Consider the following 24,696-nt stretch of genomic DNA (forward strand, 5'->3'; position numbering starts at 1 on the left):
TTTAAATAAGCATAAACCTGAACATCAGGGAAACTGTAATTTGGATTTGGAACAAGTAATGATTTTGTTTTAATCTTTTCCCGGTTTGAAATCTGATTATAGATGTGTCAGACTTCATCCACTGTCATATAACAAAACATTGTAAATATAAATCTCTTTTCGGTAGCAATTTAAAGAATATTTTATGGAATTGCAGACATTCCCAAGGAAAAATTAGGTCACAAGTATTTACTTGTACCACCATCAAGTGAAGATCCTTTAGTTCTGGACACATATGATCCACATAATAGGAAAGACACTGGCTGAGTGTTCAAGTGGCTATGGTCTAAAAGCAACAATCAGTACTTGAGGAAAAGATGTTTCAGAGATTTATTTATAGGAGGTGGAATAGAGCCATGACTTGGGTAAACTTGGAGGCTGTGTTATATACCACAAAATAAGATACTAGAATTAAAAACAAAACCCAACCAAACAAAAGCAAAGAAGCTGGAGAAGAAAATGGCAGTCATGAAAAGAAAGTAAAAGAAGAATAGAGAATTGGAAGTGAAGGATGTGTAGAACCATATATTCAAAAATTAATGACTTATGATTTTCCATGAAAGGAAACTGCTATTAGCTATTTAAGACAGAAGGAAGGATGAAGATCTGGGGAATTATAAACAAGATTCCACTTATTCTGTTTCCTACTACATTATCTAATCTTCTCAGTTCCTGTATCTTTTGATGAACAATTCTCCTCCTATAATCGCAAGCCATGTGATGCTGGCTCTCACGTTTTAAGATCTTTTTCCAAATATAGTAACTATATGAACTTATCATGTAATATCATAGCATTTGTTATCTGTAATTACTTGAACTTAATACACTCCTTGACAGTGGATGTATTTAAGCAAAAGCAAATGTCCACCGTATTATGAATACTATAGAATAATCTGTGGTTTTGACTGATGGAGCAATGACTGCTAAAATGCCTTCCAATGATAAGATTACAAATCTTAATTCATCAAACAAATAATTGTTTGAAAACTGTCTCTAAAACATTAATGGAACGGCTTTATGTATCAGGCAATAAGGGAAGGATACATTGGGGACACGAGAAAAATATATAGCCCTTTTGCTAAAGGGGCTCACAGACAAACCAATAACAAAAATACAGCATGGTTCACGCAGATAAGACAGGAAGTTGTAGAGGCACATGAACAGCTCCTACGATACTGGGAAGTCAACCGGTAATTCCAGGAGGAAGTAACATCCGAGCTGAGTTTAAAGGACAAGTAGGAACTAGCCAAAGAAAGGAATGGAGTCTTTCTGGGAAGAATGAGAATGGATGATCACATCTTTTGATGTGGTTAAGATATGGGTTGTGACCATAGACAACTCACATTAGAGGAAACCATATATGTTTGAAAAATGTAGGATAAAAGATAATACAGTAAATGCAATAACAGAGGACAAAGCAGGTGCTACATGAATATAAACCTTCTGAATTATATGTATTTAAAAAGAAAAAAGGAAGAATGCGAAATATTTGCATTACATGCATTTTTAAATTCACCAAACTTCTACATCCATGGAGAACCTCAAAGCTAGTTAATACTAATTTTCTTCTACAGAAAAGTAAAATGTGAGTCACATAAGAGTAAAGTATGAGTCATATACAGTAGGTCAATTTCTTCTTTCCTTATTTTTTCTTTTTCTTGGATTTAGGGCAGCCTATGTGCTATGTTGGGCTATGCCACTGCTGGATGTAATGGTGACTCAGGGGAATTCAAAGTAGAAAACAGCCTTGCTCACTCCATCAGTTGAGTTGGGCCTTATCATTTGAACTTCCCTCATAACTCAGGTCTGATTCAATTGTCTTCATACACTGTTTGACTTATCTCTCTGAGCAGACCTACCTTTGTATGCCCTAGAGTGAATTCTAGAAATCAAGTCAAATTTTATGGCTTGTTATTTTTATTCTGAAATACTTCTGGAGTGATATGATGGGACATAAATTTGCTAAATCTTCCAGGACTGAAATGTATGTGATTTGTCTATGTCTATGAGAAAGTAAACAAAATGGGCTGGAAAAATATTCAAGTAAACAAATATTCACAATGATAAATTTTTTTACAATATATTCCAGTCTTATCTGTGAAAGACTTAGTGTAGGCACAGATGTGGCAATATTATATGGTGGGCCTATAGGTAAAATACTTTGATATAAAAGTATACTTATCATGGGCAAGTCAGGCAAATAGCACACTTAACATTGGCCAAGAGCAAATGAATACATGATTTGGAATGTAAGAAATGTTAATTTTAAAATGAAATAACATTTATAGGAAAGTCATAAACATTTTAAGAAAGCATATTAATTTTTTAACATATTCATTGTGAATGCTTACTTTTAATTTAAATCCAATACATTTTAATACTTCATCATAGCCACTGCATTATTAAAGGATAGGAATTTTATGCTTTTTTAATGGCAATAGGAGAAGGGGAGAGTAGGGGTTAGGTAGGGCTGCTGAGAAATCTCTGGACAGGTTACAGGTGTTACTGGTAGTAACATCTCTGAAAAAGAAAGGGTGGACTTCACACCTTCTTGTTTTCCAAATGAACTAAGGCCAGAAGAGCATGACTGCTGTAAAAATGAACTAAGGCCAGAGGAGCATGACTACTGTAAATCTGCTTCATTTAGGTAGGTACTGTCTAAGCTTTTGTTCGGCACTCTGTTGGTTTTGGATTTTTAATCTATACGTCCAAGAATTCACCTTAATTTTTTTTTCGAAGCAGGGAATAGGACAATCTGGAGAATCTTCCTGTCTCTGCCACTGTGAATCTCTAAAACATTTTTTGAAATTCTTTTCAATTACATGCTGAAGAACTTGGGCACCAGAAGTAAACATGTAGACTAAGAAAACGCTTCTCAACAATGGGAGAGCATATGGACTATTTCTACATGGTCTTCTTTCTAAAGGCTGTATAGAGAACCTTTCAAAGAAAGGCTTTCAAAACAAAGGAAAACAAAAATCACAAATTGACTTAAGGTTTCTCAAATCCTTAAACATTGATAATTAAAATGAAAAATGTTTTTCTGGCTATTTCTGAAAGCCCATAAAGAACTGATATACTGGGGAATCTGGGTGGCTCAGTTGATTAAGCTTCCGACTTCGGCTTAGGTCATGATCTCACATTTGTTGAGTTTGAACTCTGGGTCAGGCTCTGCTCTCTCAGCACGGAGCCTGTTTCCGATTCTTTCTTTTTCTCTCCCTTTGCCCCTCCCTCACTCATGCTCTCTGTCTCTATCTTCAAAATAAATAAGTAAACATTAAAAAAAGAAGTGGTGTACGATTAAAAAAGAGAAATGTCAGGGTATAGCATCAGCTTAGTGGAGATGGGTATGAGACTTTCAGAACATGGCTCATAGATCTCCATTTGGACAAATCAAGTACTAGTAGACTATTTGTATACACTTAGGACCAGTTCTCTCAATGCTTAATCAGAGTATTGAAAAGAGTTTGACAGAAATAGATGGAAAAAGCACTATCTTTACTCAATAAAAGATGAGACCAAAAGAATTTGGTTCTTTGACTTTTAAAAAATATTTTATTATAGCTAAAATAGGAGGTAAATCGAGGAGGAAAATTCTCCAAATTTAAGTTAGGTATATCAGAGTTAAGTTATGTAAAAAAATGTGAACTCAAGATGGAATCAAGAAACCCAGTGATATAAGAATGCTCTAGATAACTGGAAAAACTGCTTTTTCACCCAAGAAGATGTCTACGAGCAAATGTTCTTTACCTTAACATGGGACTGTATTTCCAGTGGACATGTGGTTGAGAATTTCTAACCAGCAAGATTTAATTTCATCTTTTCAACCTTTTTCTCTCTTTGTTTTAACTTAAAAAACAAATTAGAATTAAATAGTTTAACTAAAACTATATTCCATGTCTCGCATTTTAATCATTGAGACAAAAGGAAACACACATTTCAGTTAACCATAAATATTTTCTTGGTAAACTCAGGATTATATAAATTACAAGACATAGCCACATCTCCTTTGAGAAACCATAGACCTAAAATGTAAAGGAAACCAACATTTCTTAGGAAAGAATAAAAGTCTTGTCAGGAATAATTTACACATAAGACAGAGACTACCTCACTCATCCTTATCTACAAGAAAATAAAAAGTGAGGCAGGTATGAGATCAGAAAATCTTCTCCGCTGAAGGTGAAATTGAACAATATTTATTGAATACCTATTCAATAGGCCTGATTACCTATCCTGTCATCTGTTCTAGATGCTGAAGATACGCAAGTACTATCAAGACTCACTTTTGGCCTTCGGGAGCTACTGAGAGAAACTAACACATCAACACATATTTAGGTGACAATATGATAAATGCTTTAAAAGAGGTATTAAGTGAGTTAATGGAAGTTCCCAAGAAATCAGAAATTCATGGGAGACTTCAGAATGACAAACTTGCTTCCAGTGGTGAAGGGTATTCGTGGTGGACAAGGACACATTCTAAACAGAAAAACAACAATACGAAGACATGCAGTAAGAGGCTGGAAGCGTGCTGGAAAACATCAAGGATGTTTTGGAATGCCAGGAACCAGTGTAGTAGAAGATGCTGCCAAGAGAGGCAAGCATCTAGAGAATAAAGCACTCTGCTTGGCAGGCTGTGTACAATGGAACTTGTATCATCATTAATGGCATATCACTGAGAAACTTTGAACATATGCTGATGAGATGAGCCAGAGAAAGGGTTGCAGAAGGTTATGATCAGAAACAGGAAAAGTCGATAGAGGGCCAGTAATGCAGTAATCAATGAGAGGGCAGGACGAATCTGAATGAAGACAGCAGTGGGACTGGAGATGGGGGAAGATATACGATATTTAGACTGAGACACAGGGAGGTCTCTCAAAATGCCCCAAACTTCCTATCCTTATGAAAGTGACATTTTAATCATATAGTAGCCAAAGCCCTAATTAAAATGTCAACTGTAATATTTCATATGAGAATATGAACTTTATTTTAATTATCAATTACTAAATTTATCATTTAATATATTTAACATAAGCTTGAAAACAAGAAGATGATAGCAAGGCAAGAAGAAAGCATTTTTTTTTTTGATAGGATGGTCAGAGAAGCATCTGACGAGATGAGCTCGGAGGAAACACAAATGCTGGGGAGGGTGCTCTTTAAACGCTTTTTTAAAAACAAAGTTTCCTTTCAATTACTGTAGTCGGTCAGAGAAGAACAGATATCATATATTTTCACTCAAATGTGGATCTTGAGAAATTTAACAGAAGACCATGAATGAAGAGAAGGTGAAAAAATAGTTACAAATAGGAAGGGAGGGAGGCAAACCATAAGAGACTCTTAAATATAGAGAACAAACAGGGTGGATGGGGGGAGTGGGGGAAAGGGGAAATGGGTGATGGGCATGGAGGAGGGCACTTGTTGGGATAAGCACCGAGCGTTATAATGTTAGCCATTCTGACAATAAATGATATTAAAAAATAAAAATAAAACAAAGTTGCCTTTAGATTTCTTAAGTTCCAAAAAAAAAAAAAAACCAGCTTTGAAAAGAAACATATGAAGGGATACAAAAGCTGAAAACAATAAAGTGTACACACAGCTTCCCAGTCACAGTAGTCTGCCTTAGAAAAAGGTCTATTTGATTGTTTTGGTCTTTTGCTCTTTATTCGGGATTGATTACTACTGGATTTTTCCTAGAATTCTATTCACAGTGGTTTTAAATGACTCAAGCTTTGGCACCCCCTCACTAAAGTATTGCTTTAGTGAATTCTAAATTTCCCTCACAGAGACTACAACTACGTCACAATCAAACTGGTTTCTGTAGTAATTACTGAGCACATGGTACAACTGGAGTTCTTGACATTCATTTAAAAAAAAGTGCAGAGGGTAGAGAGTAAAAAAAATAAATTAATTAATCACAAGAAATTAGCAGTGTTATGGAAATCATTCTACTTCTCAGGAGGAAAGATCTGACACAGACACAGAAGGAATCAGTCTCCAGGATCAGCCATGTTGGATTTTAGTTCATTACCTCCCATTCTTCCCACACAGGCTGAAGCATCAGACTTCTTTTCCTTCTGTGCGTGTGAAAAGGCTGGTTTCATTAGGGTTTCTTCATTTTAAAATGCTCTCTGATGCCATGAGAACTTGCTTAAATTGCTACCTATTCTCAAAGGGTAAAGGAGTTTTAACCTTTCAGGAAAAACCAGTAATCATACCATTTCTGCAATGCAATATATTCACTCACCCAAGCATTCCACAGTCACAGGAAACTGGATTTCCAAGACAGAATTACTTAGCAGCTAAGTTGATTTTATGGCATATTTAGCAGATAGAATGGTTTGTCTACAACACTGTGACACATATTTCATTCATAAAAAATAGATGCACTCCACCCTTCATACAAATAGCAATATTGACTCCAAATACATACACGGAACAAATAAAAAATATACTGTGAAGACTATATATGATTACTCATGAGTTCATCAAAACATAAAAGTTCTTGAAAAATTTTTTTGCAAAAGTACAAACTAGGTTCTTCCCCTCAATATTTTACCTTTACTCATTATTTTTCTTTAAAAGTTCAAATCCTTCTTCGGTTCAAGATGGGTTTTGACCACCCCAATCACGTCTTTTTATAATGAATTTTAGAAATTTGTCGAAGTACAAATATTCATTTTGTTCCTCAATGAAGCTTTCTTCATCTATTAATTAATCAATTGATTCACTTGGTAGGAAATTACCGAAAAACTAAAAGTATTAGGCACTATGCTATTTTTAGCCATTATTCTCTTGGACACAATGTTTGTTTATTTCCATAAGGAAGGTTTTAAATAAGATCTTATTTGTGTACTACTTTAAAAATTAACATTGATAAGCTGATGTATGAAACACATTTACTGTTTTAACATGATACTGAAACAATGATTCACAGTTTTGTTTCCATGGTATGATTGGCATCTCTTCTCACCAGGGCTTGAGGTGTTTGATCCAAATGTTCACACATATTTATACTCGAGACAGATTTTCCTTTGGCATCACAGAGTCAGCTAACGGTTTATCAGAATCTCTTTCTTCTTTTTCCTGAGAACGTAGCAGGAATGTATTTGCTAACCATCCTTACTGTTAGATGTGGTCCTGTAATTCAGCTCTAGCCAATGGAAGTGGCTCATATACAAGTCCTACATGTTCCCCTTGGTCTTTGCCCCTCTAGCAGCTGGCTGTAGACGATGACAAAGTAAAACCATGAACGGAAAGATCCCTTTGTCTGAAAGGAATCTCACAAATCTGTAAAATGGACAGATAGGCTCCCAATTCAAACACCCATGCAGGGCTGTTAAGTGAGCAAGAAATAATGTGATAGTACATTTCTGGATCTATTGATTAGTTTGAGCAATTAGCCATCCTTTTTTTAAAAAAAAAAATTAATGTTTATTCATTTTTGAGAGAGAGAGAGAGAAAGAAAAAAGACAGAGCACAGAAGGGGAAGGGCAGACAGAGGGAGACATAGATTCTGAAGCAAGCTCGACTTTGAGCTGTCAGCACAGGGCTTGAACCCATGGACTGCGAGATCATGACTTGAGCTGAAGTAGGGCACTTAGCCAACTGAGCTCCCCAGGTGCCTCTGAGCAATTAACCATCCTAATGTTATGACATATGGATTGAAAACACATAGCTTTCCTAAGGCAGACAAGGGGAAAATGGTTTTTTAGGCAGGAGTTGCAGAAATAACAAGGACCAGTGTAACATGAGAAAAACATGGCTTACAAAGAGGATTAATTAAATTGTTGAAGAAGGAACAAGTTGTCTGCCATCGTTAGAATGAAGGAAAGGCAGCTGAGTAGACAGTCGGATTAGAGATTGTCCAGAAATGGCCCCTGAGAGCACAGTTTTGAAGGGTCTTTACTGAGTTTGATAACTTATAGGAAAATTTTAAGTAGGAAGAAGGAAGGATCTGATGTACATGAAAAAAAAAAGTCATCTGGTGCCTGCATGCAGAGGAGTCAGGTTGTAAAAGAGTCAGGAAAAGGGCAACTCATCAAAGGTCACTGAAAGGTTCAGGTAAAGGTCCTGGATGCTGGGCTGAGGGAGTAAGAGTGTCCCGTCCTTGGATTATGAGGTACCACAGTAACCACATAATTTTCCCTCTTTCTTTAAGCAAAAATGTAGATTTTCATTGGCTTTCACTTCTTTCCCGCATTGACTGAGACAAGGGTCCTGCAACTGGTCAAACATCCAAGACTTGACTTTTAAGACTTTCCACAGTAAGCCTCCTTCTTTACGTAGCCATGGCCAGCAAAAGAACCCAATGCATAATAAACATTTGTATATTCTGTGCATTAGAAAAAGTGCTCATCAGCCCCAAATTGTTGTCTTTTCCTATCTCCATTTGGCCAAACTGTTAAAAGGCAAGACTTACTGACAGCACCGCCCTGACAAGAACCCGAGCCTTTTGCAGCAGGTGGTGCCCACCTCTGCCTACAGAACTGCAGCCCAAACAATCTGCTCGGAATTGCCGAGAAATCAGTAGAATGTACTTATGACTCAGCCTGTTAAGTAGGAGGACTGTTATTGTTATTTTAACTCCTGCCAGAGTATGTGGGCTATTCTCCCTTTTTCTGTCTCTAGTTAACCATGAGACATCTTTCTTCAAAACCTCACCCCTGGAATAGGGTCTTGCTCAGTAAGAGCCAGAACAATTTGGGGTCTATGTAACTGGCAGTTGATAGTACAGATTAGAAAAGGCTTTCATAAAGGAGACATCTGATATCGCAATTTACCAATTGAGCTTATTTTTAGAATGTTTAATGTGCCTTTGAAATTATTCACATAGAGGGTCATGGGCCAGAGCTGAGTGCTGATAAAATAGATAGTAACCAGGGCAAGTCAAGGTACTTATTTTCAGAAAGGATAGTGAAAATACCAGGTTTTCTTTCTCTTTTCCCTAACTTTTGGGGACACTGCGGTCCTATTGTTTGTCTTTTCTCTTGCCAAATGCTCTCAGCAATGTAAACACTCATCAAGTGCTGCTCATAAGGAATATTGTAAAAGTAAAAGAAAAAAAAAGTCAGGCTGTTTTATAGAAAATTGTCTTAAGGGCTAAAATTCACCCATCTATGAATGATGAGAAGATATATACATTTATTCTAAAGATAAAGCAAAATCTAAGCAATGTCATGTTCTACCAAGTCTTGATATTTTTATTTAAAGGATGGCATGTAATTAAAAGATAAATATTTTCTGCTCTTAATGGATTTCTCTTATCTACCCAGCTGACTTGTGCTTAATTTGTCTCTGGTTTTTGGACTGTAAATTAAGATTCAATATTATATATCAGTAGAATAAAGTTTTATCAGAATGCTATAAAGTCATATGTCAAAATTGTGCATGAAAGCTCCCCAGCATTCCAGAAGCAATTGACTCAATTAAGATAAACTGAAAGAATACTTTAAGGGGCAACAACCATCACTGATGAGTGTATTAAAGACATAGTATGTATTCCACAGTACTCTTATATCCCTATTCAGTCCCTTAGCAACTGAGAGCCCACCAAGATGGAGACACTGTTCTAGACACAGCTCAGAATGTCACATAGTCTCCTCAGTGGGGGGAAAGGAGGTTAAGATGATGCCGTGGAGGCAGAAGAGGCCAGTTTGTATAGCACCTTGCTAGCCACAGGAGGAGAGTGGGCTTTATTCTGACTGTTGGTGGATTTGGGGCAGTCGCTGGTAAATTTTGAACAAAAGAGTCATATCAACTGATTAAGATTATAAAAGATCACAGACTATAGAAGAGCTAGACTGAACACAGGAGGCTATGTAGTGGTCAAGATGAGAGAGAGTGGATTTCAATGATACAAGTAGAGAGAATGAGAAATGGTCACATTCTGGATGGGCACCAGCTTGGTACTCTTATTATCTGCTGTGAGGCTTAAGGAGGCTAAATAATATGCTTCTAAGAGGTAGAAGAGGCTGAAAATAAACCAATGTCAGGGTTGTTTACTACACTGTAATGTTTACATGGGGCTTTTGTGTCAAAGAGATACTATTACATAAAGTAGTAAGACTCTTAAACTTCAGAGACAGATACCAAGCTCTAAATGTAGAATTGCATGTATTAGGTTTGAAATACTCAATTTGAAAATATAGAATATTTAGTAATAATAGTAACTGATTAGAAATATTATATCATTTACAAAGCATTTTTGCTCTTATTATCCCATTCAATTTAATCTAACTGGCATGGTTAGGTGACCAGAAACGTAATTACCCAGCAAACAATGTTAACATAGCACAGCAAAACAGAGATATCTAATGAAATAGTCACTTTGATGGTATTACTGAAGGAAACTTTGCCACTCCTAAATAGCCTGTTTTGTCTCTCTGGGTAGAACTTGTGTCTTCCTTGCTTTTCTAACATCAGTCCTTTCAAGTCGCAAAGAAGGATCCCAATAATTAGTGAAATAAAGAGAACTACTATTTCTGTGTCAAATAGGTTAGGTAAGTTTTCTTGATTCTTTTTCTGGTAGATGGCATAGTTTTGGAGTCTGAGAAAAATGAATTTGAATCTAGCTCTGCAATCACCAAATGATCTTGATTATGTTGCCTTATATATATGGATTTTGATTTCCCCATTTGCAGATTTGCATTGCATTTCTGATCCGGGGGTCATACACAGTCTTGCATTTACTCATATATGCCCAGAAAAGGTTAGTTTATCTCTACTTTCTTCCCCAACACAGCCAAGGTGCTCATCTACTCCCTTCAGAAATTAAGTTATGAAACCTTCCATATCTATAAATCTTACTAATGCACATTTATATTCCTTTTACCTTCAACAAATGCTAGAATTAACTGTAATGTTAGAGAAAATGAGAAAAAGAGTCCCTTTTTTTTACATTTCCCTCATGATTTTGGAAGGAAATATGAGCAACTGATATAGGCCAAATGAGAGAGTTTTTAAGTATCTTTTACATTTTGGAGATAGTATTTACATTGCATTTGGGAATAGTCAGTATTTCCTTCATGGGTAAATAAAACAGATTTCAATCATTTTATTATGGCAAAAGCATTTAAAAAAAAAAAAAACCCAAAGCATGAGTCAATTAGTTAGTGAGATCCTTACAGCCAGTAAAAGAGATAATTTTTTAATAGGAAAAAACTAAAACATAAACAGAAATAGCATAGTATCACATATTAAGAGCTTTTGATTTCTTACATACATATGCCAAAGATACCTTGAAAGCCATGCTTAAACCATCTTAGCATTGAATGTTCAAAATGTCAAGTTATTTGGGACTAGTAATTAGTAATACTAAGTACCAGATGATTGAAACATTATATTGAATCAACTTTATGACAAAAATGAGTCAACCAGATCTTCATGTATCAATATGGCTGAATCTCTAAATATAAGGCAAAAGAAGTCTACAGTATGATGCCATTTATGTAAGCTTTTAAAATGAAAATAATTATATGGCATATTGTTTCACACACACCATTAAAGTATTAGAACATGTATGGAAAGGATATATCATCTTCAGGATTATGACATCATACAGAAAGAAAGGAAGAGGAGCAAGGTGAGCTTTTGTTCTCTCTGTGATGATTTATTTCATCAGAAAAGATCAACACAGTCGAATATTAGCCCTTGTTTAATCCATAAGGCTGATACTTTGGTAATTATTATAATATTTTCTATATTTTGATTTGAAATTTTTGTAAAGTTTCTTGATTAAAAATAAAGTGATGAAGAATTCATGAAAATAGTAAAGCATATATTGTTGTGACCAATTTAAGATGGGATAACTAGTTCTTCTAATAAAAAGAAATTGAAATAAAATACATTCTCCATTTCCTAGAATAAAAAGTCATTCATTTGTCTTCTTTCTATCATATTATTCTGCTCTAACACAGGAATTTTGAGTTTAAAAAAATGTAAAATGAAAGAAAAATTCTTTCTGTTTATAAACTAAGCTAAAATACATATTTTCTTTTATTTACTCAGGCAATAGTTATAAACTAATAAGTACAAACATGAAATAAATGTTGCCTGCCATGACTCTTTGGGTAAATGCATTGTGTTTTTTTTTTCTTCTAGAAATTTGGATAGAACCAATTCAAAGCATAGGAGAATCTGATGGCTAGGCATTACCACACAACATGAAATTATTCTCATAGTACTAGCTGGGGCTGGTGTTCTCCCAGACCTCTGCATGAAACCTTGGGTAAACTCCTTACATCTGCTTGCCTCCTCTCCTTCTGTCTCAAACCCCAATCTGTATAATGGAGATATCCCCATATCTACTCACAGAGTTGTTGTAAGGAATACAGGGGTTAGTTATATAAAGTAAGTCATGCAAGGTCACATTGGGCACATAGAAAGTGTTGAGAAAATACTACTGGTATTTTACCCATAGCGGGAGAAACAGGCTTAGTTCGGTCCTCATTTCAGAAAAAGATCTTTTCAACTCTTTTACTATTAAATCATTCAAAACATTTTGAAGTGCTATTTTAATAAAACTAAATCTATTAGCTGTAGAATTCATGTGTATTTCTCCCTTATTAAAACAAACTGACATTTATTTAATAAAGATTTTTTTTTTTAATGTAGTTGACAGAGGCGCCTATATGGCTCAGTCAGTTAAGCCTCCGACTTTGGCTTAGGTCATGATCTCACCCTTCATCAGTTCGAGCCCGGCGTCAGGCTCTATGCTGACAGCTCAGAGGCTGGAGCCAGCTTTGGATTATGTGTCTCACTCTCTGCTTCTCCCCCACTCATATTCTGTCTCTCTTTCTCTCTCTCAAAAGTAAATATTTAAAAATGTGGTCGACAGAGTTATTTTTCAAAATTGTGGATAACTCTTTTATTGTAGAGAGGATAGGGTCTTACCTACTCAAGGAAGTAGTAAAATAGCAAAATTCGTTATGTTGTATTCTCAAAGGGTTAATAATATGTTCTGGCTTCTTTCTGTAAGAAAAAGAATTTAGGAAATTATTAATTTAATCTATGATCAATATAAAAATCTCTTACATCATGTAGATTGACGCCAAATTCAACTTGTGGTTTTCTCTTGCTCTGTTGGGTAACTATGAGGCTGCAAGATGGATTTCATGATGGTTTCCATTATGGTCATACACTGAGCATTTACAGCCAGCTAAATGCTCTATCATGTGTTGGACAGAGAAAAGAAAATGTTAACTTTTGCACACTTTTTCTCACCTTTTAGCTTTACTCTAGTGAAGCTTCCTAAGTATTATCCAAGGAAAAATAAAATTTTAAATTGTTTTCAGCTAATAAATAGCAGGCAACTGTATTCTCTCACAAGAGAATATATTCATCCTAGTAAATTAATTACATCTTTAAAGGACTGGGCCTCTAGCCCAGCTGCATTGATTCTTTCCAGCACAGGATGGAGAGGAATGTTTTAACAATGAACTAAATTTTCCCTATACAGTATGAAGCTTACTTTGACATTCAGAATCCTAAAAGTCATACTGGATTAGTAGTCCTGCTTAGAAATTTCACTAGAACAATAGAGGACACTTCTTACTGAAGTGCTATGTAGAAATAAACTTAATTACTAGAAGGCACTAGGTTTGCTTTGTACCTCATAAGCCATTCTCAACACATAAGTGATTTGTGTTTATATACAAGGGCAGAAATCATTTTGAAATCTTGCTCTCTTACAACAGGCATCTAAACCTGTGCATCTCTATATGTTATCACCAGGGCCTGTGTGATTTCATACATGGTAGAGTGGTTGGATGCCATCATATACCCTCAAGGAAGATGTCATTCTACAAGTAAAGGCCCTAAGACTCAAAGTGTGATAGCTATTAACTCTTCTTGGAGACCCAGTAGGAAATGTAAAGTTGAAAAGATAAGCGGTTGGCTCACTTCCTCCTTATCACCATTCAGAGAACAATGCATGCAGTGATACGAGCAGACAGGGTTTGATTCAAAAGTAACAAATATTGACTGGGCCACATTCCATATGCAACAGCAAATAAGTCTATTGCTGCACATTAAAGTTAGAAAGGCTTAACATCAAAAAAATAAAATTCTGTAGGCAAGAAGAAACACAATAGGATTCTCCAATCTCTCAAATAATTTGACAGTTACCTTAGGAAAAAGAAGTTCTCAGAGACCACATGTCTAAACAGGTTTCTCCCCCTATATTTCAGCTCAGTGGTTTTCAAATTTGAAATATATACAACATTATTATACAGAGTTCTATACACAATAACTTAAGACTACTTAAAGATTTTTAAAGAGTAGCTTTGATTAAAAGCATACTAAATCTTGTTGGTTGATTTTAGAGCAGAAAGAGAAGGGTTAGAGCAGCTCTGGACCTTGTTCAGATAGAAGGGGTCCTCGCATATTTAATCAATGAATGCTGAATAAAATATCATGCTTTGTTTCGTCTTTAAATTCCCTGTTTTCCTTAAATTCCTTCATGCGCATATATTTTACACTACATCTTCATGATTTTGTACGTGATAAGTACGTGTCCATGTGTGTGTATAAGTGTGCAAGTACACATATATGTGTGTGCATGTCTCTTTGACACTAGTAAACATTTCTAAAAAGCAAGAAAGAATTCCATAGAACAAGGATCAGCAAACTGTTCCATAGAACAGATCCATGGACTGTATCTGTCCTGTTGCCTGTTTTTCTAAATACAGTGTTATTGGCTTCCAGCCGCGTTCATTCATTTCTTTGTTGTCTGTGACCGCTTTCATGCTTCAATGCCACAGTCGAGAAGCTGTGACAGAAACTGTATGGCCTTTCATGTATTTATATATGACCCAAATGTTTACTATCTCGCTCTTTACAAAAAAACATTGCTCACACCTGTTATCAAAGAACATGTTCATCATTTGAGGAATACCAAAAGCAATATTAAAAAACTAATATCCTGTCTTTGATAGTCTTTCCAAATATTAACTCAATAGTTATATATGAATGAAAGTAAAATTCGAGCCCTAAACAATTAAAAGCTAATTTCATTCCAACAGAATTGAGAAATTATTGACCAAAGGATGGGATGATTACTAGAAAATTGAGGTTACTCAGTCATAACAATTTTAGTCATAAAATAATGCCCCGTTTACCCATTATCCTGACTTTTGTGTGGTTTTTTGTTTGTTTTAAAATTAAAATGGCTGTGCTTTTTTTCTAGACTTTATTTTATGAAAAAAGAGATAAATGCCATCTGGGATTTATTTTTTAAGAGCAACTTATGGCCTATTCCACTAGGCACATAAAATTGAATAGTCACTTTAAATTAACACAGTGCCGCTAGAAGGGATCATTTTTATTCCATATCAAAAAGATCAAATTAGTTTAACACAGCTTTTGTTAAGAATATTATTTGACACAGTCTTAGTATTTGATACCTTATACATAGGGGCTACAAATCCCTAAAATAATGTTAGCAAACATTTATGCAGGATTTATTATGTGCCACAGAATGTTCCAAGCACTTCACATATATTAATTCACTTATTCCTCACTATTCCTCTATGACAGGTAACTACTGTTTTCCCTACATATGGATGAGAAAACTGAGGCAAACAGACTTAAGTGCCCTTCCCAGCATCACATAGGTAGAAAGTGGACAAGACTTTTCAACCATATACCAACTCTTTATGGACCCTGAGAATTGGTGTTAGGTCTTTAAGTTTGGTGAAAGACAATTTAAGCACAGAGGCTTTGTGACTCTTTGAGAAGTGGTATTTCACCAATGGCAGCATTCAATTTACTAGAAACACTTACTAAACATATATTTTATTCAGTATATTCAACTTTTTTTTTTTTAACTAAATTGAAATGTGCTCAGCTGCAGTTCTGCCTCTGTTCTCTGCTTCATTATTTCTATCAGATTTGCTTAAGCCACTTTCCAGAACCCTTTAGAGTTGGGTTTGAAACACTGAGAATCATGGCTGGGAACACCTGACAAAGTTAATTTACTTAACATCTATATTTAGGGGCAGCCTACATATAATAGAGAATAGAGTGTATTCTCTCTATTGGCATCACAAAATAAGTTGAGTAGATTATCTACTGAGGAAGTCAAGATGGATATTTGTTCAGCCTCGGGCAAAATCAGCTTTTACCAGTTACACAGATAAATAGGATGTGCACACAATGTACTTAGTCTGCATAATACATGTCTGGCTGTTGACATATTTACATGGAAGTTATGTTATAGTCCTCACACTGAAGTTAGAATGATAAATTCATGCAGATTTAAAATCTCAGGAAGAAACAGTGAGGTAAGAACCCATGTTTCATTAAACAAGAAAGTCAAGATATAATCTTCCTTAGATTATTAGGCCAGGATATACTTGTCATTAACCTTTGAAACACATTCTAGTATAGTATCACTTTGTTATTTTTCATGTTTTGATAGACTTTGTCAGATAAGTGAAACATTGAGATGCCTGAAGTTGAAATCCTGAACAGCATTTTGGAAGGTTAACCTTAAACTCCCTAGCTATTAGTTAGCTCTCAAATAAACAATAGTAACATTGTTCTCCATCTCCTCTATCAATCTGCTTTATGTGATTTTAAACAGTTCATGTAGGAGGGCACTTGTGGGGATGAGCACTGGATGTTATATGGAAACCAACCTGACAATAAACTATTAAAAAAATAAACAGTTCTTGTAATTCAGAGCACTTGTGAAGGATAACAAGATTTCAACTACTGAGGACATTCAAAATTGCCAGTACTATTGGGAAAAGATCCACTATCCAAGCAGTCTTTAAACAGGAGACTGCTACCAACATAAAATCATTTAGTCTAACAGGCTACTAAACCATTTCTATTCCCTGATAGGTTTAGAAGCAGTTCATTATCACTACTTATTTGAAAGTAGCCAAAAGTCATGGTGCATCAAAGTCACTGATACTTGAACAGATCAGAGAAAGATCTTCCTTTCTTGGAGCTTTTGCAAAAGTTCTTGTTTGAAGAACATCATGTTTCTTGCAAAGGAAACATACCTCAAAATATATGAATTAAAGACAGTTAACAAAAGTCCTACTCAAAACATATGGTTTCCAGTTGACCAGAGAATCTAGGTAAGTTAGACAGTAAGAATTTTCCACTTTGATTCCCAAACCTGATACTTCAGGCTATTGCTAAGGAGTAGCAGAGTGGGTTAAACCAGCTTAGTAGAAATTAGCCAGTCTTGTCCAAAGCACCTCAACCTAATTCAAGGCTGTAAAAATAGGATACAGGTGGGTGAAGGATAAAGGATTGGATTAGTCAGAAAAGTCAAGCTTAAGTCTCAGAGAATTTGCACAATAAAGGTTTATATCCTGCTCATACAAATCCTGATGTGGGTAGGGTAATGCTCCAGGCCAGCTCTCTCCCATGATCAGAGTACATTCTTTTTGTGGCTCAACTCATGGCCTCCAAGATTACTGTAGCAGGGAGGAAGATATGGGAGGGCTGTCCTCGAGCTTTTAAGTGCTTTAACACAGAAGTGACGCACATTACCTCCTCTTAACACTCAATGGCCCAAACTAACCACTATAGTTCTGCCTACTTAAGGGATTGAGAAACATGGAGAGTAAGTGGAGCTCTGGTAGGGCACCTGGCTGCCTCAGTCAGTAGAGCATGCAACTCTTGATCTTGGGATTTGAATTCAAGCTCCAAGTTGGGCATAGAATTGCTTTTAAAAATTGATACACGGGGATCTGGTAAATGCCTCCACTGCAAGAATGCAGGAAGCATGATGAGATGTCCAGTAACTACTTTAGGGTCAAGTTTAGATTCTTCTTGGTTGGAAAGGGTTGAAAAGAAATGGTCAGTGGTATCAGTGAAAAACTTATTTGCTAAATTGTTAACATACGGGCTGACTCTGACTGGGTATAAATAAATATTTTATTTTATAAATAAAATACAAGAGGCATTGCAATATAGAGAACCTTGGGCAGCAACAGGGCACATGTGTCAGTGTTTTCACTTATTTATATATTACACTGCTGTTTTCTGCTCCGAATCAGAATATATCTGAAGAACTAACACTTCTTTACTTGACAGAAAGCCATCTGTTCATTTGTTTCTAATTTTCATACAAACACTAACCGTTTTTAAAATGGTAGAATAAGTTAGTGCAGATTTTCAGGTTTACGCGGTATAAGGAGAAAGAACTGGGTTAATACACCAAGGAAACAGCAGGCTGCCACAAACTTACCTGACGAGGATGTCTCTTAAGTGATTTCACTACCATGTTCAAAACTCTTCTGTCAACATGATAAAAACTGAATTTCTAGGCCTCACCTCAAGAGGTTCTACACCATGACAATGCTCAACTTGTTCATTCATCCCCAACTTTCTACCATCACAAAGCCTCATATTGGCTCACACTGGTTCCTTTGTCAACCTATTAATTGCCCTCTTCTTTCCAGTTTTGTATTTTTCTTCTTTGCCTCCACAAAGTCATCTTCCTTCTCTTTTTCTTCTCTTCTTCCCTCCCTGTCTCCTCCCTCCTCCAGGTCTGTCAACTCCTCCTTGAATGGGAGTGGTGTTCTCTGTGAAATCTCCCCAACCACTTCCAGGCACATGCTGCTTGTTTTTATCACCTATTTGGCATTCACATGAATTATCTTTTGCTGTGAATGAAATTTATTGAAATTGAAACAAATTTGTACCCCATCTTCTTTCTGCTTTATTTCAATTCTAGAAACTTGGTTTCTATCAAATACATGAATTCCTTCTTTTTAAAAATAGTATTCTGAATTCAAAATGAACACAAATGAAGAACAAAACATATGAAGCAATATAAGAGAATACAATGTCCTTCAAATAAGGCTACCATATTTTCAAATTGTCTCAAGAAGTGTTAGCAATTTACATTTCTACCACTGCCTATTTCCCTACACCATTAGCAGCACTGTGTGTTATTTATTTAACATCTGCTCCACTTCATTCCAATGAATTTGTAGGCTCTAGAGGGCAGGGGCCATTTTCTTTTATATTTAATATATAAATATTAATATATTTATTAATTCTGGTCTGGTAGCAAGTACTTGCTTAATAACTACTTAACAAATGAATGAAAAATTGAGGTATATACTGCAAAAAAAGATAGAAAAGTGTGTTGATGCTTTAATTCTGTATATATAAACTTCTCTATTCTAAGCAATGAAATTTCCTTATCTACCTGACTGCTTCCCTGATTTGAAAGTGGGTGATTAGCAAAAGTTGAATGAATGAATAATTATAAGAATGATAACAGTTTATTTTCCTAACCATTCTGACTAGGATTTGATTAAGCTAGATTTCTTAAATAAAAAAATTACACAAACTTTGGATATGGATGCTGTGTTGGAATGCTGGCCTATTACCTACTGGCTGTGTAAGACGGGGCATATCTGCTACGTTTTTGGAACCTTAGTTTTATCAATAAAATGGAGAGTATTAGTGAAGTTTCTCTTATAGAGCTGCTGCAAGACGTAAAGAAAATCATTTGTAGAAAAGTGGTTTGACAAATCTGGAAAATTGTAAGGTCTTGGATAGTATTCCTTCACCGTTTGGCACTACTGTATCCCTTGTGAAGAGACTATGTAATAATTTGAGCGAAGTTCATGCCAATACATGGTTTCTTAGGTTCAACTCTTTTCCTTTGTTTTGCTTAACAGACAAATAATGCCTTTTGTAAGATCTTAGGACAGAGAGTGTTTTTGAGAAGGAATATGCCAGAGAAAGAAAGCATATCATTTACTAATAGCCCAAGGTCACCTGCTAAGAGCCATATGTCAACCTGCAGGAGCAAAGAGAGATTTCATTGGGGAAGCAGATGAAGCATTTGGTTGGACCCCGATGACAGAGCACCAAGCTATTTCTGAGGCCACTGTGAGTGTGCAAATTCCAGCTGTGGTCTAAAAAAGTCAGACTTCAGCTGAGTGATGATGTTCTTTGCCGGAGCTCCTGCACTCTCTGAGGATGACATCCTGACTGCTGGTGAATTTGAAAAGGCATGCTTTTAGGAAAGGGGGCTCCACCAAAGAGAGGAAAATACTTGCTGTGCTGTAGTCATCTGATAGGAAAGATGAAATTCTGGCAAATCTACTTTTAGCCCAAAGACCGAAAAGCTCTAGAAGCAGAGGGATTTCACCAACTCACTGAAGTCTTGGAGAAGCATTTACAATTAAGGGTGATCTCCAGCTGATTCAGGCCCTTCATCTCTTGTATATTGTTGAAGAGGCAATGTGTGATAACTTAATCAGCACAGTGGGGACTAAGTAGGCACATACCCCTCCCTTTCTGTAATGTTAATTTGAAATAACTTCTTTCCTCCCCAAGTTATTTTCTTAACAGTGGCGGCCAACATTTTATTGCTAAAGAAATTTCCAGTAATGACCCATTTTAAAAAGTGAAGATTTCTTAGCTGAGTGAGAATATTACTTATTGGGTAAGAAATACATCAAAATAAAAGCTTCCTTTAAAATATACTTGAATGTACTATATTAGCACTCCCGGGTGTTCTAGAAATTCAAAAACAATGTTTAGGCATGCATGATACAATAATTCTCCCATCAGTAAACTCAGAAATATGAACACACAAGGATATATCAGTAAGATTTCACTAAACAAAAGAGGAGGGCTTGACACAGAGATGCTGGTAACAAAAGTTTGCCTCACTATAAATAGGAGGCAAAGGAGGAGGCAGATCATCCGCTGGGGAGCTTTTTAAAATGTTTTTCCCCTCTTCTATTATTGTGTCAGTGGCCATGCAATTCCTCTCTTTTGTGCTCTTTTCAGAAGGGTGGTCTATTATTATGCTTTATTTAATTGGCTTAGATTTAAATAAATAGACACCACTGAGAGGAGGGGCAGTTGGAATGGAGGAAGGAGGCATTAGGAAATTAACACAGGAGGAGGGGCACAGAGAGACAGGGACTGTGGCTGTAGCCAGATACCAGAGAACCCCAAGCCCTGCCTGCTCCAGAAAGGCTTTTATCTACAGCTCCCAGTGGCCACTTAACATCTATAATCAAGCCACATGGGTCTGATTTATATAAAAACATATGAAAATAAGATTAAAGTCTAAGCTTTAAAAAATAACAGCAAGTGAACCAATGAGGTTGCAAATATTCCAGCTGCTCTAATTACTGTTGTTCCAAAGGAAATGTGAGGGCTGCTGACGCCCAGCTAGGGTTCTCCCGGGCGCTTCTGGGACTCCATTAGCCACTTGTGGTATTTGCAGGCACCAAAGTTTACTTCAGAGGTAAGGTTTCACCCTCTCAATCTGAGAATGGTTTTTAAACTACTCTAGAGCCAATGAAGAATCGACAGTCTTTAAACAAAATTATTGGGACTTTAAAACTGTATTATAATATGAAACAACTGTGACTCCCAACTGTTACATCAGGAAAGCCCGAGAGTCTTCTAACTGCACGTGCAGGACCCTGCTCACCTCCCACTGACCACCCCAGTCTCTCCAGGATCTTCCCCGCACTGTGAGGTGCCAGCCACCTGCTCCGTGGGTCCCCTTGCACCTGGAGAGCTGAGTTATTTCATCCTTGACAAGGGTTTCAACTTTAAGGATTTTAGAAGTAGCTTCTCTGTGAAGGAGTACAGATCCTACAACAGAGTGGTTTTGTTTTGTTTAATTTATTTATAATTTCACTTTTTCCATCTCACATCCATCCTATTTTTCAATGCCACACCAAACCGGAAGTCATTCAGCTCAAAGAAAACTCATGTAGCTAAAGAAAAGAGGGGATAACAGTTAAAAATAAAGCCGCAAACCATTCCCTACTTCCTTTGCCTCATGTTTTTGGTGGCTCTATCTAGTGAGCGTGGACTGAGTATTTTTTCTCTATGCAACCTCCTCCACTACTCTCTCAGTTTCTTTGGAGATCTGGTGACCTCTGGGGGAATAGAGCCTGGTTGAATAGAAGGCAATCTTAGCAACGGCTTCCATAAATTATCTGAAAGCCATTATAGTAGAGCGTAGACATGAAAGTGTGAGGACATGTTTGATACTGACACAACTTTAAAATAACAATAAAATCTGAAACTCTGATTTCTACTAAATTGTAAGAAAACACATATAATTCCAATCCTTCGACATAAGGACCTTTATGTGTCAGAAGAATGTTTATAAGCTTATCTGTCCTTAAATACGATTGCTTTTGCAATTTGATCTAATATGAAGTTGTGTGTTAAAGGGGTCCACGCACTATCACAAAAGACATCTACCATTCATTTCTCACCATGTTCTTGCATATTGTATTAACATGTAGCATCACCTAAAGGCTCTGAAGTTTCAGTGTAAATAGAAAGTTCTATTTAATAGTTGTCTTATTCATTTAACAAATTACTCACTACAGCTGCTGATTGAATAGCACCATCAGTTTCCAGCAGGGACCTTAAGGAATAGACTTGATGACATTATATGGGCAGGTGACCTGCCAAGTTGACATAACCCAGTCAGAACAGACCCAGGGGAGATTTCTGGTTTCCAGTTTCCCAGAGAATTGGTTTTGAGTACAATACAAAGCCACAGACATTGCTCCTAGATAATTAAACAATTAAAATCCTTTTCCTTGAAAATAAATTATCTGTGAAGATATTTTAAAAGAAATCATTGTTATTGTAATAAAGTCTCCATAGAGTCAAATTAAATTTCTTTATATGATGACTTTGTAACTAAAATGCAAACATATTTTTAAAAATTTTTTATAATGATTATTTAGTTTTGAAAGACAGAGCGAGACAGAGCATGAGCGGGGGNGGGGGGGGGGGGGGGGGGGGGGGGTAGTGAGAGAGAGGGAGACACAGAATCCAAAGCAGGCTCCAGGCTCTGAGCTATCAGCATAGAACCTGACATGGGGCTCGAGCTCTCAATATGTGAGCTGCACTTGGACACTCAACTGGTTGAGTCACCCAGGTGCCCCAAGGCAAGCATATTTTTAAATGATGACTAATTTGTTCTTTGTCACTCTCAAAATTGCAAGCATTGATTATATCTATTGTTTTGGCAAAGAAGTTCAAACTCTTTTCAAGTAAATGACTACAAAATAGAGATGACTGTCAATTTTTTAAATTGATTAGTGCCCAAAGAAGGCATTGAGTGAGATAAAGCATAATTAAGTGATATAGCACACACATATCACAGAGCCATCTCTCTTGGGCAGGAGTATTATAAAAGCTCATATTTTAAAGAAGCCCAACAGACTGTCTTCCAGTTCCTTTATCGAGTTATACAGAGGTTTCTTCCTTTTCTTTTTTGGTAGATTTTAGGGTCACTTTGCATGATAGAATATTGGGTTTTCCTTTATATTTTCTGCTTGTTAAATTGTAACAGCTGGAAGCAATTTTCTCATATTCACACTATTTCTGCCTATAAAGTGTTACCTCTGGAAGCTTCTTTTAGAAACGTGTCAGACAGTTGTGCTTAGCAAGAGGGGTTCACGTGTTATACTTTGTTCATTATAATCTGTAATTTTGTTGAGGACTGTCTATTTCAGTGGATGCTGACCAGAGCTGTTAGACTCACACATAACTCCATTCACTTTCTTTTTCCTGGATATTTCTTGCAGTGGGTCACTGGCATAACTGTTACAGCAAGAGTCTGCTTAATAGAGTGGAAAAAGAGGTTTGAGGGACAGCCGCACCTCTATGTAGCAAGTTACTCAATTTCATCTGGCCATAATTTCTTGATCTATAAATTATAAGTATTAATATCTACTTTCCTGCAGAATGATTCTAAGGACTAGCGATAGGTTAGGGAAAGTTTCTCGTATAGGGTCTGACGTACATTCACTGATATACGGAACTGGTGTTATGACACAACTGAGTGAATTGGGTAGGACTGATTTGTGAAAACAGTGAAAAGAAAAAGTGTTGCTATTTATCATGCATTATAGAACTTTCAACATAGTCAGACATCAAATCACCTGTGATCCTGCTTAAAAATGCAGAGTCATGGGTTTCATTTCAGAGATTCTGATCCCAGAGGTCTGGAGTCGGTATAAGAATCTATAGCCCTCACAGGTACTCAATAGGATCTCTAAGAGGGTGATCTGAAGATCCCAATTTGAGAAATAACAGGTATATAATATATAACTAACCATATTAGAATAATCATGAATCTTTTACTGTGGCTATACTCAATTTAAAAAAGGAGGATATTGTTCTCAAGATATTAGTTTAGCAATAGCTGTTAGTCTTTGTTATTTTTAATTGTATAGGCTTAAACTTCTATAAGAAATCTAAAATAATCCCAAGTATTTTCCCTAGTAATTTATGGGTTATTTCTCTTCTTAAAATATCTGAGTTTTAGCTTTTTGTGTGTGTTAGACTCTTTATAAAAATTAATGGAAGTTTGGATCAATGCCCATGTAGGCATGACCTTTATTTGTACAAAAGTTTCCTGGGTCCCATTCATATACTAGCTGGGATCTAACAAACCTCAAGTTAAAAGCAGTTGGACTAAAAATTAGGCATTAACCATTTGCAGTTTATTTCTGTACTCTTTAGATATCACAGGTCTAAAACATGATTATTGTGTAGTGGAAAAAATGTGACCTTTATATATCTATTTATTCTCATGTAGCTTTGATTGCTTATTCTGTAGGAGGTTTGGAAAGAATAGCTCTTTACAAAACTGAATTGGAGAATTCTAATAAGGAGGCT

The 24,696-nt window shown here is 36.1% G+C and overlaps 1 protein-coding gene across 1 annotated transcript in view; it reads right to left on the minus strand.

Annotated features, from left to right (window-relative positions):
- Positions 1-24,696, minus strand: part of MAP2 (microtubule associated protein 2) — a 275,625-nt gene that overhangs the window by 84,326 nt on the left and 166,603 nt on the right. The window contains exon 4 of the mRNA XM_077771035.1: positions 12,928-13,005. The gene's annotated coding sequence lies outside the window, so the exon portion shown is untranslated. The remainder of the gene's footprint in view (positions 1-12,927; positions 13,006-24,696) is intronic.

The sequence above is a fragment of the Crocuta crocuta genome, unplaced genomic scaffold, assembly GCF_008692635.1.
Source record: "Crocuta crocuta isolate KB4526 unplaced genomic scaffold, BGI_CrCroc_1.0 scaffold160, whole genome shotgun sequence".
NCBI classification, from domain to species: Eukaryota; Metazoa; Chordata; class Mammalia; order Carnivora; family Hyaenidae; genus Crocuta; species Crocuta crocuta.